The sequence below is a fragment of the Portunus trituberculatus genome, chromosome 23 (genome assembly GCF_017591435.1).
Source record: "Portunus trituberculatus isolate SZX2019 chromosome 23, ASM1759143v1, whole genome shotgun sequence".
NCBI classification, from domain to species: domain Eukaryota; kingdom Metazoa; phylum Arthropoda; class Malacostraca; order Decapoda; family Portunidae; genus Portunus; species Portunus trituberculatus.
Window position 1 is genome coordinate 1,232,501 of NC_059277.1, and position 12,500 is coordinate 1,245,000.

Sequence of the window (12,500 nt, forward strand, 5' to 3'; positions counted from 1 at the left end):
AGAGTTTTCACTGTTTCTATCCCACATATGTTTCTGAAGTTGTATAAAATCGACAAATAATGAGAAAAATATGAAAACACGTTATGATACTGAAAGGTTAAGGTTTGTTTACTCTTTTTCAGTCACACATTCATACTCGTATAGAAAGGGAGAGGATGGTGATGTGGTGATGTGGTGGTGAAGTATAGCTATCTGTGGATTGAAAAGCGAATATTTGAAGGTTTACTTATTCTTATTCAAACTCTTATTAATTCTTCCCGGTACACAGTGGTCATTCCATTCATTCATTCAAGCAGTTTACTCCCCTCACGCACACACTCACTCACATACTCAAAGATATATTTACTCACTCATTCACTCATACATCCATTCCATATACAATCATAATTCAATTCACTTATTCTTGCAGTTTAATTTTCTCACTTACTCACCCATTCATCCATTCACTCACTCATTTACACATTCACTACTGTACTTACGCACTCACTACACACTCAGCCACTCACCACTGCCACCATCACCACCAAGAACAACACAAGAGCCTAACAAGAGCCGTACTTCATAACATCTCGAACAATAATTCCAGTAACCGAAACCGTTGCCTAATATGCGGTAACTAAGTGGCTTGGAGTAATCTCTCTTAAATCTCTCCTTACACGAGACAGTAACATTGACAGCCTGTGATTATCTCTCCGTGGTTCTTTGGTAGAGGCTTAATGATGGAGGGAGGAAGGGAGGGAGAGAAGAAAGGGTCAGAAGTGAGGGAGTGAGGAAGGTAAGGAGAGTAGATTTGGAGAAAGAAATAGGGAGGGATGTAGCTTAAGGATGGAGGAGATAAAGATAGAAAGTTAGAGAGGAAGGAAGAAGGTAAGGAGAGTAGATAAAGAGGGAGGTAAGAAGAAAGGAGAGGGGAAACATGGAAAGGATAGAGAAAGAGAATAAGGAAGGAGAAAGAAAAGGAAAATGGAGGGAAGAAGAGAGAACGTAAAAGAAAGAAAGGAGAAAGGAAGGAAGGAGAGACAGCAGAGAAAGGTAACAGTGGAAAGAAAGAAAGAGAAAAGTAAGAAAGTTATAATAAGATGAGGAAAGCGAAGATAGAAGGAAAGATTGTGGAGGATGATAGAGGGAAGAAGATAGGGGAGAGAACAGTGATAGGAGAAATTGTAGGGTTGAGTGGTGGTGGTGGTGGTGGTGGTGGTAGTAGTAGTGGTGGTAGTGGTGGTGATGTGGTTGAGGGAAGGGGAGTGAGGGAGAGAAGCGAGGGTGTGGCGGTAGTGGCTGTGGTGGTGATGGGTGTGGTTACGAGAGAGAGAGAGAGAGAAGAGATGGGAGTGATAGTGAAGGGGAACTAATACACGGTAGAGGAAGTGAAGGAGGGAGACGAAAGGAAAAAAAAAAAAAGAAAACGTTATTGATTTCATTTCTTTGTTTATAATTGATCACCATCCTTTCCAATTTCCCAGAGGAGATAAAGGAGACAGTCACACAGCCTCTCCTTTCATTTCAAGGTGTAATGAGAGTCTTACTGAAGTGTTGCTCTGAGATGGAAGATGAAATAGAAAGTCAAGTTAAAATTAGGCTTAGAATAATAGAGAAGAATTGAAACTAGGCCGAGTTCATTGAAATTAGGTCAAGGAGAATAGATAAAATAGAAAAAAGACGAAAATAAAACAAAACAATATAACTTCCACTTAAAACTCATCTAAAACAGTCCGATCTAGAGAGAGAGAGAGAGAGAGAGAGAGAGAGAGAGAGAGAGAGAGAGAGAGAGAGAGAGAGAGAGAGAGAACCAGACACAGAGAACCACGCGACATCCTGTATTTCCTTCACGCCGGAGGGTAGACTTCCGTGGCCTGAGGGGGAGGACAGGGTGAGGACTGGGGAAGATTGGAGGAAGGCAGGTGTAGGATGAACGGCGGTGGTGGTGGTGGTTGAATGAATGGATGTATAGACGCGGTATTGGGTGAAGAAGAAGAAGAAGAAGAAGAAGAAGAAGAAGAAGAAAGGGGGGAGGAGGAGGAGGAGGAGGAGATAAACAAATAGATGAATAGATAAAAGCGAAACTGGAAAAGAAAGAAGTAAAAAAAATAAACATGAATAAAACAAAAGCAAATACATAAATAAATAAATAGATAAAACACACCCCAAAAAAAAAAATCAATGAAATAAATCGATAAATAGAATCAAACTCCAATAAATAGAATCAAACTCCCATAAATAGAATCAAACTCCAAACAACAGACAATCCGTTACAGTGACCTCGATGTTATTTTGTTTTCCTTCCCGCGTGGTTCCGTTCATCGTGCGGCGCGGAATTTGAAATGTAGCGAAATTGACCCAAACAACACACAAATTGCAGGACTCATAACTGGCGGTGACGAAGGAGGAGGAGGAGGAGGAGGCGGAGGAGGAGGAAGAGGAGGGAGGAAGGGAGGAAGGAAGGAAGACTGATGGGAAGATGAGGAAGAGAAAAAAAAGAATAAGGAAGGAAGGAAGGAAGGAAGGAAGATTGATGGGAAGATGAGGAAGAGGAAAAAAGAATAAGGAAGAAAGGAAGCAAGGAAGGAAGGAAGACTGATGGGAAGATGAGGAAGAGGAAAAAAATAAGGAAGAAAGGAAGGAAGACTGATCGGAAGATGAGGAAGAGGAAAAAAAGAATAAGGAAATGTGGAATAAATACGAATAATGATGAAGGAAGGTTAAGGAGAGTAAGGAGGAGGAGGAGGAGTAAAGAATGAATGTAGGAAGGAAGATTGATGAAGATTACACGTAGAAAAAAGAAAGAATAGAAAAAAGAAATAGGAAATAAGAGCAAGGAAAAAAAAATAAGAAATGGAGGAGAATGAAAAAGGATTGATGGAACTTGTACTTAGGAAAAACGAGAAGAAGAAGAAGAAGAAGGTTAAAAAGAGAAGAGGGAAAAAAGAAACGTGAAAGATAAGAAAATAAGAAGAAAACAGCGGAGATAAAGTGGAAGGAAGGTCAGAACGAAGAAAAGAAGGAAAAAAGAAGAGGAAAGAAAAAAAATGGATATGGAGAAGAGAAAAGAAGAGAGGAAAGGACGAATGGGGAGATAGAAGAGAAAAAAATAAAACAAAGATAGAAATTTATTACTGTTATTGTTGTGAAAAAATGCGAGAGAGAGAGAGAGAGAGAGAGAGCAAAAAAAAAAAAAAAATAGCTCATTGTTTTGATTTTGTTGAAGTTTGAAGTCTTCTTTGCACTTATAGTTTATGTTGTTGAGGTGAAGAAAAAAAAAACAAAGCAAGACCAAAACAAAACAAAACAAAACAAAAATAACAGGAAGAAAAAAACAATGAGTAATTTTGCGGTTGTCACTTCTGAACACAACTTAAGAAATTAACTCATAAACATTGGTCACTTTCCTTCAACCGCAGCGCAGATGGGGAGGTGAGAGTGACTGAAGAGGGAGAGGGAGAGAGAGGGAGGGAGAAGGATGCTGGAGAGAAAGAAAGAGAGAGAGAGATGTTGGAGGGGATGCTGCAGGGTGAAAGAGAAAAGAGAGAGATGAGAGAGAGAGAGAGAGAGAGAGAGAGAGAGAGAGAGAGAGAGAGAGAGAGAGAGAGAGAGAGAGAGAGAGCTGCTAATGTGGGGAAGGGAGGAAGGAAACTAGGAGGAAGAGAATGTACGTATTGGTTATCGTATTACTTCAGAGAGAGAGAGAGAGAGAGAGAGAGAGAGAGAGAGAGAGAGAGAGAGAGAGAGAGAGAGATTGAATTTGCGTCTTGCGTCAAGAGAAAGGAGTTTCGATGTAAGAAAAAAAAAAAAAAGGAAAAAATGATGGAAAGAAATACTGTTCCCTAAATGTCAGTGGAGACACACACACACACACACACACACACACACACACACACACACACACATGGAATTTTGAAACATCTTTACTCTGTGTGTGTGTGTGTGTGTGTGTGTGTGTGTGTGTGTGTGTGTGTGTGTGTGGGGCGAACAAGCCAATCATGACCCACTTGTAGAAGTAATAAAGTTTTCATCGCCTGAGTTTTAGAGAGAGAGAGAGAGAGAGAGAGAGAGAGAGAGAGAGAGAGAGAGAGAGAGAGAGAGAGAGAGAGAGAGAGAGAGAGTCTTTAATTTAGAATTAGCTTTAGATATTTCGTTAATCACAACATTTAAGACAGAAACAAAACAGATATATAAACAAGCAGAGAGAGAGAGAGAGAGAGAGAGAGAGAGAGAGAGAGAGAGAGAGAGAGCAGGAGATGCAATGAGAGAGAAAGCTGGTGGTGGTGGTGGTGGTGGTGGTGGCTGGCTGGCTGGCTGCGGGGACTGAACTGGCTGGGCAGGTTGGATTCTAGGGTGAGTGAAAGCATTACTACCCAACCCTTACCTTGCCTCTGCCTGGCTGGGGCCGCTGAACTCCGTCGCTGGGGTGTTGTTTCGGGTGTGGGGAGATGACGACGTAGCAGAAAGGTTAGGATATGACCGGAAGAGGATGAAAGCAACCGTTTAGAGATGCTTGGAGTTAAAAATGGCCACGTAACACTAAAATTTTATCTTGAAAGTGTTGCCAGATGAATAGTTTACTTTTTTTGGAGTATATGTGACTCATTTCACGATTTGTTTTACTGTAAATGGGTGAAATAAGCTAATATACACACTTAGACAGAAAGGGTTAATATGTTTTAGGAAGTTTAGGACATGGAACCCTTACGGATGTACGAGATTTATTACAATTTAGTGGTATAGGATGTTAGAATCAGTTCTACTCTTTTTTTTATTAACTAGTCTACGATTCTGTGTTTTGGAAGCCTAGAACAGAAAGGAAGCGTAAAATTTTGCCGCAGGGAGCTCAAGAGAGATTTTAGGAGAGACGTAAAGATAATAATAATGATAAAAAAGATAAGTAAAAACAAAGATCGATAAAAAAAATGGAGTTCTTTATTTCCTGAGACCATAAAGGAACATGTGGGTATTGAAGACCGTGGAGATAGTGGAGGAATTTTTGTCGGTCATAAAAATAAGAAGACAAGCTTATTCCCTTCGTTCTATGGCGACTGAGATTCAAGGGTCGCTGAGACGGCTGTTGAGGTCTTAGAAATTGGTCTGTGTGGCTAAGGTAGGCTATAGAACAGTAGAGAGTGATGCTAAGGTCGAATATAGGAGATAAATTTGTTATCTTCTTCCATTACTCGTTCTTTATGGTGTGTTAGGCATTTGGTGATAACTATATTGCTTGTGTGTACTAACGGTGAGTCAAGACTGTGTAGAAGAATATAGAATGTTGCAGAGAATTTTTGAAGTCTCGAGAATGCAAGGTAACATTATTCTCTTCATCCATGACGCGTTGTTTGTGTAATGTTAGTAATTTTTAGACAGTCTTTTTTTAAAGTGTTCCGCCTGGTGAGTGTAGACAGCTGAAGAAGGCTATGGAAGACTGCTAGAATCATGAAAATAGAGGATGGCGTTATTCTCTTCATCCGTGAACCATTTTTTTTCTTTAATGGAATGTCAGTTATTTTGTAGTAGTTTGATAGGTTCTGCTTACATTTATTTTTTATGTGAGGGGAAATGTGGCTAAGGGCAACAAAAACGACTAAACAAAACGGCCCACTTAGATGGCTGTCTGAGCAGGGACGAGAGAGTTAGCCAAAGAAAAGGGATAAATGTCTTGAGACTTTCCATCCTAAATTAGTTCAGGCCATGGGAAGACAGAGATACAGCAGCAGACAGGGAGTTCCAGAGTTTACCAGAGAAAGGGATGAATGACTGAGAGTACTGGTTAACTACATAAATTGTGTGCATGAACGAATATTGACTTGACCGGGTCTTGAAAATAGAAGATAATGTTATTCTTTTCATCCGTGACTTAATGTGGAAGCTTTGTAATTTTGCGATGGTTTTCTAGGGTCTGTCTCGCATCAGGATGCTATGAAACTTAGAGAAAGGTGCTACAAATCTGTCGAAAGTTGAGGAAAGCTGACAAAATAGTTAGAAATTGGCTGGAGGAGACTCAAGGAAAAGTTTAATGGTCTAGGAAATAAAAAAAAAGTAAAAAAAGAATGAAAAGAATCTCGTAGTTTTTTTTTATTATTTTTTTTAAGAAGGCGAATAGCTGTGAGTTTGTGGTAAGTGCAGGAAGATGGTGGTAGTGGTGGTGGTGGTGGTGGTGGTGGTGGTGTTACTCCTCGCTTCAGTAGTCATGGAAAGGCTTTCTAAACCGGGCGTAAGGGAAGAAATAAACACAGACAGCAGACATGAACGTTAGGCGCGGATCACAGCAACAAGGGAGATGAACGCGCCAAAATACTCCATCACTGAATAAAGAACCAATAATACTAGTGAAAAAAAGAAGATAAAAAGAAAATGGAAAAAGAAAATGCATGATAAAAAAGAAATATTGGGAAAAAAAAGTAGGTGAATATTAAAGTAATACGATAACAATAACTGATAATGATTAGAAAAAAAAGTAATACTGCTAATAGAGAGAAAGTGAAGGAAAAGACGAAAATTCCAATCCATAAGAGAGAGAGAGAGAGAGAGAGAGAGAGAGAGAGAGAGAGAGAGAGAGAGAGAGAGAGAGAGAGAGACGGAGGGGTGCAGAAACGGAGACAGAAACAGAAACAGAACACAAACAGAGAGAGACTGAAACAAACACACAGAGAAACATACAATCAAACTGAAACAATCCAGTATTTTTTAACTCTGAACTTAATATAAAACTTACACTAGCGACAATTTTCTACTATGACACACAAAACTATTCCCAGCAGTGATGACACGGCGCCTTGAGGTTCACTACACGTCCTGCTTCGCCTCAGCATACCTTCCTTGGCTTTCCCTTCCTCCTTCTGCATCAGCGGGCGACGAGACACACTTGAAACTCTCACAGGAGGTGCCTTTGGGTGTTAGTGAGTCAAGGGATGGTAGATTTCTCTCTCTCTCTCTCTGTTGTCTTGTTTGTTTGCGTGTTTGAGAGAGAGAGAGAGAGAGAGAGAGAGAGAGAGAGAGAGAGAGAGAGAGAGAGAGAGAGAGAGAGAGAGAGAGAGAGAGAGAGAGAGAGAGAGAGAGAGAGAGAGAGAGAGAGAGAGAGAGAGTATGCATGATGTTTCTGTGTCACTGCATGCGAACCAAACATGTGTGTGTGTGTGTGTGTGTGTGTGTGTGTGTGTGTGTGTGACTCTTTCTTATATGTACTCCTTGCTCATGACTGCAATAGATAAAGTAGGCCAGAGAAGACACACACACACACACACACACACACACACACACACACACACACACACACACACACACACACACACACACACACACACACACACACACACACACACACACACACACACACACACACACACACACACACACACACACACACACACACACACACACACACAAACACACACACAAACACACACACTGAAAACACGAAAAAAATCCTGAAATAATAATAATAATAATAATAATAATAATAACAATAATAACAATAATACCTTAACATCTTGAACAAAAACTTATTAGACACTATTGCTGAACTAAACTCTCATTGACATTTCACACACAGTAATAACTCGCCGTGGATAGCAAAACAACTCGACTCACTGAAAACAAGAACGAGGAGAAAAGAAATATATGCCACACCCCGAAAAATATATGCCTACCCCAACAAAAATATGCCTACCCCAAAAATATGCCACCCAAAAATATATGCCACCCCCAAAAAAATATGCCAGGCCCCCCCAGCCCCCCCCCAAAAAAAAAAAAGAATAGAAATGATTAGTGTCTAGGGACGTGACTGAAATATGGGTGGAGGAGTGAGATCCATAAGGGGAGGTATGGAGGGAGGGCCTGCGGGGTATCCTGGTACGGTGAAGGGAAAGTTGGTAGGAGGAGAAGGAAGAGGAAGAGGAGGACGAGGAAGAGGAGGAGGAGGAGGAGGAGGAGGAGGAGGAGCGAGTGATAGCCAGTGGGATGGAGATACGAGCAGAGAAAGAGAGAGGCATGGTAGGTGGGTAACAGAGAGAGAGAGAGAGAGAGAGAGAGAGAGAGAGAGAGAGAGAGAGAGAGAGAGAGAGAGAGAGAGAGAGATGTGCAAGATTTAGCAAGATTACGAGAGTAGTAGGGATAAAACAAACAAGAAAGTAGAGAGCAAAGTAAGATAAGAAACAGGAAAGTAGGTAGAAGATATAGAAGATAAGAGAACAATAATAATAACAAGGTAAAAAAGAATGAATCACAGAAAATACGAGTGAAATAGAAAAAAAAGGAATACATTAGAAAAATACGTTTTATCCAAGACATAATAATATAGAAGAAAGGAATAGCAGAGAAAAATACGTTTATTAATAAGGCGGATAAGATAAGAGAGACAGAGGATACGTGGCCAGGGAGGCAGGTGGAGACTGTGCTGAGGGATGGAGGCAGCGGGTGGCGGGCTGTGGGTTATCAAAATGCCAACCAGGTGTTAGCATACCACGCGTTGGTCAGACTCTGCTGCTCTCACCACCGCCTCGCCTGGACCACACTTGACCGCCACGCTACGCACCGCTTGAAGGAGAGTCACTGTATTGATGTGTGTGGCTGGTGGAGAAACACATACGGAATATAATTTAACAGCGACAAAATACATGCAAAAGAAATTAAGGTAATATATAAAAGAATGGGTGGTTTTGAAATTACAGGTGCAAGGTTTGTAAAAGAGACGTTGTATGTTGTGTTGCTGGTGGACTAGGACAGAAATACATGAAAAAGAGAGTATAAACAAACCAGCGATGAGAAACTGAAGTAATACGTAGAAGAATGAAGGCTTTGAAATTACAGGCACAAAGCTTGTAAGAGAAACGCTGTCTTTGTGTACGTAGCTGGCGAAGGAACACGATAGGATACAGAAGTAAACAGCGACAAAATACATGCAAAAGAAATGACAGTAATACGTAGAAGAATGATGGTTTGGAAGTTACAGGTGCAAGGCTGGCTGGAGAGATGCTATGTATTAGTGTATATAGCTGGCGAAATAACACATGAGTCATAGAAGTAAACAGCGACAAAATACATGCAAAAGAGAATAGAAACAAACCATCGAAGAGTAGTGAAAGAAATACATAAACAAGAGAGGTTTAGAAATTATAGGCGCAAGGTTTGTGGGAGAGACGCTGTGTATTGGTGTGTGGCTGAGGTATTGAAGTTAACAGGGACAAAATATGACAGTAAAGAAGCTAAAAAACATGTTATAGTTGAGAAATGAAAGTGACACGTAAAGGAAAAAAGTTAAGATCTCGAAATTACAGATGACAACGCTTGTATGAGACTGATGTGTGAATGAGGGAGATGCGAAATCGAAGTTGGTAGCGAATATAAGGCATGAAAAGAGGCTAAAGACAAGGTATAGAAGAGAAATGAGAGTAGGAAGGAGAAAAGAAGGCAACGACTAGAAATTGTTTGTGATAACGCTTGAAGGAAAGACGATGTGTGTTGAAGTGTGTGGTTGGTGGAAGAAGGTACGAGTGCTTGAGGTTAACGACAACAATGGCAGACTCCAGAGGCTAAAGACGAACGATAGGAAGAAATATAGAACTAGGAAGAGGAGAAGGGTTAGAAGTTACAGAAAATAAGTGAATGAATATAATGAAGTATAGAAAAACAAAATGTGGTAAAATTCAAACTAAAATCAATTAAAATAAAGCCAAGAAACAAAATAGGTGAATCAAAACTACACACAACCAACCAAAAAAACTAAAAGAAAATTAGGCTTGATTAGAACACAAAATGAAACAACACAATAATAAAGTATATAAAAAACAAACAAGGTGGGATAAAATTTAAACCAAAGCAATTAAAATAAAGTAAGAAAAAAAAAAGAATAACACGAATCAAAACAGCCTACAACCAACAATAACTTAAAAAATAAGGCTTAGTTAGAAAACACACAACAAAACACGACAGAAAAAAAAAACACTAGACTATCACAAAACAAACACACACATTAACAAAACAGAAGACACCACAACAACACAACACTCTTCACCCACACAGCAACACATCACCACAGGCATCACCACACAGCACTACCTCCCGTCGCCTTTCCCATAGTAGTAGCGGAAGCAGGAAAGCACCCTTAACATTCCTGAGCATTTATCAACTCTTACCTACAAGTTTTCGCAATGCTCTTTCAGTCTTCAATGGAGGTAATTTGTGGTGATTAGTTGACGTGGCTGAGAACTTGAACGTTTCCGCTGAGAGAGAGAGAGAGAGAGAGAGAGAGAGAGAGAGAGAGAGAGAGAGAGAGAGAGAGAAAGAGAAAAACAAGATACCGGTTAGAAAGTTTGGTATTTTGTGGTGGTGGTGATGGTGGTGATGGCGGCGGCGGCTTGACTGTGAGGAAAGCTACACACACACACACACACACACACACACACACACACCTCCCTCCCTTTCTCTCTCCCTCGTCAGTAAATACGGGAACTATATTTAGACGTTATGAGAGAGAGAGAGAGAGAGAGAGAGAGAGAGATCAAAACTATGAAGAGAAATCAACAAGCTCTCAATCTTCCTTACCTTACAGAATCTCTCTTCATCCTTCATATTTTCGTTCTCTATGTTGTTATTCGCCCCTCATGCCTCCCTTCAGTAAGTGAATGAAGATAAATTAGTAATAGAGGCAGAAGGCAGACAGGATGAGTTACAGAGAGAAGGAAGGATGTGTTATGGAGGAAAATTATGATATATAACACGGAAGATAGGTAGAATTATCAGCTTAAGCTTCTTCGTCGCTCGTGTCTTCCCTTGAGTGAGTGAATGAAGATGGATTATATTCAGAGGCAAAATATAGACAGGGTGAGTTACAGAGGGAAGGCGGAATGTGGTATGGAAGAAAGTGATGATATATGATAGAGTAGAATGTTTAAATTAAGCTTCTTCGTCACTCGTGAATGAAGAGAGTGGATGAAGAGAGACTACTTATAGACACAGAAGGTAGACAGGATGAGTTACAGAGGAAAGGGATGATGTGTTATGGAAGAAAATGATGATATAGGATACAGAGGATAATTAGAATGTTTAAATTAAGCTTCGTCACTCGTGCCTCCTCTTGAGTAAATGAAGAGAAGATTACTTACAGATACAGAAGGGAGACAGGATGAGTTACAGAGGGGAGGGGAGGGTGATATATGATACAGAAGATAGATAGGATGTTTAGATTAGGCTGAACTAAAGGGGAATGAGATTAAATTACAGGTGGAAGATAGGTTGAAGTAGAGAGGGAAAGGACACTAAATGACATAGAAGCTAGAGATTAATGGGTAGAATGTGTAGATTAAAATGAACAAAAAGGTAAAAAAAGAAAAAAACAAATTACAGAGTAAAGATAGGCTGAAATAGAGAGGGAAAAGATACTAAAGAGATTGATGAATTGTAGAGATAAGAAAGATTAATGTACAGAGAAAAAAAAATAGCTAAGAAAAAAAAGAGTTACAATGGAGAGAAAGACATGAAATATTAAGAAAAGACAGCTCTTCCTTACCTCACGAAACACTAGACGGAGGAAAGGACAGGTGTGTGCATGTTTGTATGTGTGTGTTTGTGTGTGGAAGGGGCGGAGTCAGGAAAGGATAAGTCAGGTGAGATTAGAGACCCAGGTGAGGGGCGTGGGGCTAACAGGGACAGGTAGGCGTGAGGCGAAGACAAGTGTAGGAGCGGCGATGACAGATAGCAGACAGGTGTATGACAGTTGTGTGTGATTAGGAGGAGGTGAAGGTGCGGTGATGACTCAGACAGGTGAAAGGAAAAGGTGAGGATGAAATAGAAAGGTAAAAAGATCAGGTTAAAGAAATGAATGCTTTTCTTTTGGATTTTAGTGATAGAATGATGTATTTATTTGCTTGCTATTGTAATTTAGTGACAGAATTATTACTTTCTACATTATTTTGAATTTTTGTGATATAGTGAATACTCTCTCTCTCTCTCTCTCTCTCTCTCTCTCTCTCTCTCAGTATTGACAGTGACAGACAGATAGAAAACGTGAGATAGGCAGGAATAGAAAATTAGAACAGGTAGGCGCGGCTGGGACAGGTAGGAAGGTAAGAAAAAGGACAGGTAAGGTGTGGCGGTGACATAGACAGATAGAAGACATCGAATAGACAGAAATGGGGGACTTGGAACAGGTAAGTGTGGCTGGGACAAGGAAGGAGGATAAGGATTGAGACAGGTAAAACGGAATGGTGACAAACAGGTAAAGGACGGAATAATTACAGGTGTGGTAAGGTACAGGTTAGAGATTGGAACTAGTACAGGTTGGGGCGTGTGACAGAGAGTTAGGAGCGTGTAAGGGCGTATCATTGAGGCGTGGTGGGCGTGATAGGCGTGCATAAACCGTAATATCACCCACGTATCTCTCTCCACCCTGTCCTTGTCACCAATACCGCGAGAAACTTGGAATTAAAAGCAACAGAAAATGGCGAAAATAAAAGAAAATCTAAGCAAATCAGCAAACTATTGAATATAATGAAAAAGTAAGGATAAATAAGGTAATA

General features: G+C 40.3%; 1 protein-coding gene across 1 annotated transcript in view; it reads left to right on the plus strand.

Annotated features, from left to right (window-relative positions):
* Positions 1 to 12,500, plus strand: part of LOC123507683 (cadherin-99C-like) — a 74,476-nt gene that overhangs the window by 33,583 nt on the left and 28,393 nt on the right.